We start from the raw sequence: 6372 nt of genomic DNA on the forward strand, positions 1-6372 counted from the left end.
GGCGACTGCGCTCTCTGTTCCTGACGCGGAGGCGACTGCGCTCTCTGTTCCTGACGCGGAGGCGGCTGCGCTCTCTGTTCCTGACGCGGAGGCGGCGGCGCTCTCTGTTCCTGACGCGGAGGCGGCTGCGCTCTCTGTTCCTGACGCGGAGGCGGCTGCGCTCTCTGTTCCTGACGTGGAGGCGACTGCACTCTCTGTTCCTGACGCAGAAGCGGCTGCGCTCTCTGTTCCTGACGCAGAAGCGGCTGTGCTCGCTGTTCCTGACGCGGAGGCGGCGGCGCTCTATGTTCCTGACGCGGAGGCGGCTGCGCTCTCTGTTCCTGACGCGGAGGCGGCTGCGCTCTCTGTTCCTGACGCAGAAGCGGCTGTGCTCGCTGTTCCTGACGCGGAGGCGGCGGCGCTCTATGTTCCTGACGCGGAGGCGGCTGCGCTCGCTGTTCCTGACGCGGAGGCGGCGGCGCTCTCTGTTCCTGACGCGGAGGCGGCGGCGCTCTCTGTTCCTGATGCGGAGGCGGCTGCGCTCGCTGTTCCTGACGCGGAGGCGGCTGCGCTCACCATCCCTCCCCCTGTATCACCAGTCCCCCGTTCCACCTCCCTCCAGACTTTTCGGCCGTAGGGAACGTCTGGAAGCCGTTCCGTGGGGGAGGGGTACTGTCATGACTCTGGGCTGTGCCTTTTCCCTCCTCCACCGGAGGTCGCTGTTTTCTCTTTCATGCACTGCACTTCCCTGATTATAGCACTTGTATTGATTATGTTACCTGTCTTCCCCAGCTGATCACACTTATGATTTGTCCTTATATTCTCAACTCGTTCTCCACTCTGTGTGTCTGCATTATTTCTTGATCCCCGTGTATGTTATGTTTCTTGTATTCGTGCTCAAGTCCAGCTCCAGTCGTGTTTGCCGTGTTGGCTTTTTTGTATTGTTTGTTCGTTTGTTTATATTATTTTTTATTAAATACCTCACTTACCTGCATTTGGACCCAGACCTCATCACTCACCCGTGACAAAAATAAGTTGTTTTGATGCGTATAATGTTGCAACTGTTTGTATTGAATTGAACATTCACCACAAGTTGGGCATGTTTTTCTTCACCTTTATTTTCATTTGAATTGTTTTCTAATTCCTTGAAATCTTAATTAAATCAGTGAAATTCTACAACTATATGATCAGAAAGCTAGAAGATTGCATTCATTTAAAAGGATTAAAAATAAAATGCTGTAGGATTTACCATGGGACCTTTTGTTTGTGTGTGTGTGTGTGTGTGTGTGTGTGTGTGTGTTCCATGTTCTTCTATGTTGCTTTTGCTCCTCCTATTATCTGTTCAATCTTGTTAAATGGAGTACAAAGGAACCCAGAGAATCCCAGTTCAGTGAGAAAGGCTGAAGCTTTCCTTTGTTGACAGATCTTCTGGTCCCAGTGCTGTTGTTACTCTATATTGTGTTTTTGCTAATTGTTGTATAAAAATCTTTGCTGTAAACACTGTTCCAGCTAATTCTGGTGTGACTGAGCTGGGTAGTGTGTTTTTGCTAACCATTTTACTCCTGAAACTAGAAACATCTCAGCTGTACAGTGCTTCAGCTATTTTTAAATCAATTATATCGAAGTTTTTTTTTGTAGAGAGGTGGATGCCTTTTCTTTTAAGACCTATACTGTGTTGAAATTATAGATAGAGTCAGAGAAGTATCTCTGTATTTTGATTTCTTTCTTTTGTTAGGAATGTTATTCCTTACTAAAAAATCAATCAACCAATCAATCAAAACATTTTTTTTTCAGTCCTCACAGACACAGTCCTTCACAAAAAAATAAGTTAAATGAAACATAATTACAGAAAAAGGTATAGGCCAAAACTTTGATTATTATGCCTACCCTTTATACATAATTAACTAATGAATGACACTTTTTCACTACATTTGATGATACAACATAAGCCAAAGTTACATTGTTCATTTCCCAGAATGTATATAATCACAAACATACATAATTACAAAAATATACATTCCAGCTATTATTTAAATATTTTAAATAATACATGCTACATACTACAAATTAAAAGACATGTAATTATTGATCATCTTGTTTTTATACATTTTGTTAAATTTGCAAAGTGAAATACATCAATTAATTCCTTATCACAATTATTATTCCATATTCCATTTTTTTGCATCAGTTCTTGCCCTAACTTTTTTAAACATATACATTCCTCTTTGTCTATATTGACTTTCTCTTATTTCAAAAACCCCTGGATACAACTAGGAAGTAAATTATTATAAACTTTGTACATATTTTGTGTAGTATATAAAACAACTAAATCATAAACTTTTAAAGCATGTAATTAAATAAATAATTTATTTGTTGGTTCACAATAATCAACCTTTTTAACAATCCTTATAGCTTTCTTTTGTAACATTTATATTGAATTTATATACAATGCTGGGTTGGTTTAACCTGGGTTGTGTAATGTATGGAACTATTAAAAATATATTTTGTTCTATTTAATATTGCATTGATTTGGACATTTTTGTTTTTACATTATTAATATGTGATTTCCAACATAATTTATGATCAGTTATAACAACCAAAAAATTATTTTCATACACTCTTTCTATTTCCTCGTTGGTAATCATTAGTTTAACTTTATTGTTACTTTGTTGATTGCTAAATATTATAAACTTGGTTCAACTTAAATTCAGTGAACGTCTATTATCATCAAACCATTTTTTGAAAACCATCAGTTCAATTTCCATTGTATTCAGAAGCTGTTCCAAGTTTTTCCCTGAACAATATAAATTTGTGTCATCAGCAAAAAAAAACAAAAAAACATTTTTAATAATTTAGACACTTTGCATATACCATACAAATAATTTGGGGCCTAGCACTGAACCTTGTGAAACGCCATATGTAACTTTCATTAAGTATGATTTAACATTTATTTGTACTTATTGATATCTGTCATCGAGGTAACTTTTAATCCAAGAGAAGGCTTTTTCTCTTATACCATATCTCTCCAGTTTCATTAATATTAAGCCATAATCAATATTAAGACATAATCAGTAGTGTCAAAAGCAATGACAGCTAATCGGACTTTATTCAACTTTAAAGGGCTTGCGCATTTGAAATAGCAGGCAACATTGTGAAGCAAACAGACTTTGCACAGCAAACAGAGTAACGTAAAACATAAAATTACCTCAGGAATTCAGTGCTTGACTCATTTGAAGTTGCAGTAGAAAGGAGTTTTTAAAAGTGTTTTTATTTCCACTACATTGACTGTTAGAGATCGGATAGTTTACACTAGATTCACTGTTTAGATGCGCTCGAAACATGCGTGCTGAGGAACTTGTTGAAGTTGTGTAAATGCAACAAAAACAGACAGATCTCTTCTCACAGGCACTTTCCCCACTACATTCAAGCAGGCCCGGGTAACCCCACTGCTCAAAAAACCTACACTTAACACTTCACTTATAGACAACTACAGACCTGTCTCTCTCTATCCAGATCCTCCTGTCCACGCTCTCATCGCTGGGCATTACAGGGACTTCACTTCGCTGGTTCAAATCCTACCTCAATGGTATGTCTTTCAGAGTGGCCTGGGGAGGTATCCAAAACTCATCAGCTGGTCACTGGGGTTCCTCAGGGATCAGTTCTTGAACCTCTCCTCTTCTCCATATACACTACATCATTGGTCCTATCATAAGACACATAGTTTCTCCTACCATTGCTATGCTGATGACACACAGCTCTATCTTTCATTCAGACCAGACGATCCATCAGTAGTGGCACGGATCTCAGGTTGCCTGGCGGATATCTCTGCATGGATGAAGAAACACCACCTACAGCTCAATCTAGCTAAGACTGAGCTCCTTATCTTTCCTGCCACTCCAACTTTACAACATGACTTCACCATCCAGTTAGGTTCATCAACAATTACCCCATCGACTTCAGCCAGAAATCTGGGTGTAATCTTTGACGACCAATTGACTTTTAAAGACCACATAGCTAAAACTGCTTGATCTTGCATGTTTGCATTGCACAACATCAGAAAGATCAGGCCCTTCCTAACAGAGCATGCTGCACAACTCCTCGTCCAGGCCCTGGTCATTTCCAGGCTGGACTACTGCAATGCTCTTTAAGTCATCCAGCATGGCAAGTATCAGACCTCTACAAATGATCGAGTATGCAGCAGCACGACTGGTCTTCAATGAGCCCAAAAGGGCCCATGTCACACCTCTCTTTATATCCCTGCACTCGCTTTAAGTTGCAGCTCGCATCAAATTCAAGACACTGATGCTGACATATAGGACAGTCACCGGCTCTTCTCCTGCTTACCTCCATTCACTACTACGAATGTACACTCCCTCCAGAAGTCTGAGATCCTCTAGTGAGAGACGACTGATTGTACCACCACAGAGAGGCATGAAATCACTTTCCAGAACATTTTCGTTCACCGTTCCTGCCTGGTGGAATGATCTTTCCACCCCTATCCAGAATGCAAACTCCTAGACAAAGTTCAAAATAAAGCAAAAAGAATGCAAAATTTTGCGAGAGAATGCAAAAAGATTTTAAAATATTCTTTTCTCCCACCCTGATTTTTTTCCGCCACCCCCAAAAAAATTTCCACCACCACAACCTTTAAGGGGCTCTGTATTATTCTAATGCTGAAATGTATATATATATATATATATATATATATATATATATTTATCACAAAAAATCTATTTTTGCAAAATTTCATGTCCGAAATAAGCTTTTAATAAAGTGTAGACATCAAAGAGGTAAAATAACATTATAATGATAATATATTTCCAATTTTATAGCTAAAAACAAGCCAAGGTTAAGCGTAGTCTGAAAATCATATCATAAACACTGGATTTATTTCTTTACTGTCTAAAACTAATTCTCATGAGCAAAAATAAAAGTATTAATAACTTTAAGAAGAAATATCGAGAAGCAAAAGCACAATTGTCCACTTAATTCAAATTAGTTGATGCTCATCACCACAAATTAAACAAAACATTTTCAAAGTGAAAGTGTTCTGTGTTATATCTACTGTATGATAAATTCATAACTTTCCCACTTGCCTACAAACAGACGCTGATCACCAACGGAAGGCAAACGGCATTTGTAAAAATCACCTAACCGAAAGAAAGTGAAAGTGTTCGGTTTTATTTGTGGTGATATCTATCAACTGATTAGATTTTTTTTTTTTTTAGAATAAAAAAATAAAAGTATTAATAACTTAAAGCAGAAATATCAAAAAACACAAATTAATTGAATCACTTAATTCAAATTAGCTAACAGACATCACCAACACAAAACACTTTCACTTTCTTTCTGGAATGTCAGGGGGTTTCTTTGAGTGCTAAACTTTTCCACTTTCATATAAATAGACATGTTTATCAGATAACTCCCATTGTAAAACTGAACTAATGACACAGAGAGGGAAGCCTTCTATTTGCAGGTTTGTCTTCATTTTATTTTATTAAAACTAAAGACTTTATTTTGAAAACATCTTGATTTTCATTTATAGTTAGCAGCATATAAAACAGTAGAAGCTGATGCAAAGTCCCAATTTAGAGAAATGAGCGAACATCTGTGTATGTGTGGATTTTCTTATAGTGTATGCCATGTTCAGTGAATCTTTAGGGCAGCCTTCACGGATTATTAATCTTCTTTTTCTGAACAAAATTAAGATTTACATCATACTTTACGGCTTGTTTAAAACTGACCAGGCTTACCTTTAACCTTTAAACCATCTTTTTGATGTTGCTGTAAACCTAGGTAAACCAAACTTTATTTATTTGTTCTGCTATCTAAAAGACACATTTGGGGATTATCATTTAACCCAAGCAATCTAGTTCCAGTTCTAATGTTTTTTTCAACTTCAGTCAAATCCAGATGCAAATTTTTGAAGAATTTCTACCTTTTCCTTTCATTTTAAGATGTTGATAATAAGAATTCAGTTTGATAAATTTGATTTCCTTGTTTTGTCATGAAAGAGTTTATGGCTTGAATGTTTGATGTGCATGTGTGTGTGAACCCAAATTGCCCCTGTTATCTAGAGATCCTAATGCTCCAAACAGTAATTAATCTTCTAAAATTATATTTACTTGTACATTTTCTGTGAGTATTACCTTTAGTGTTCAGCCCCGGGCATTTACAGTGTAAATGCTTGGAAATAATATTTGATTTATATTATTTCGTTATAACCTAATAATCGCTTTGTGGCTATAGGTTACTTGTATTATAATATAAAGTCTCAGTCTATAAATTATGTAAGTTTTATGATAAAATTACTGTTTTCATTGCAGATTTTTTATGTTAAATGTAAAGAATGACAGGTTGGATTTTTTTTTCTCACATTCACTTTACACAAGG

Source organism: Garra rufa, chromosome 1 (assembly GCF_049309525.1).
Source record: "Garra rufa chromosome 1, GarRuf1.0, whole genome shotgun sequence".
NCBI lineage: Eukaryota > Metazoa > Chordata > Actinopteri > Cypriniformes > Cyprinidae > Garra > Garra rufa.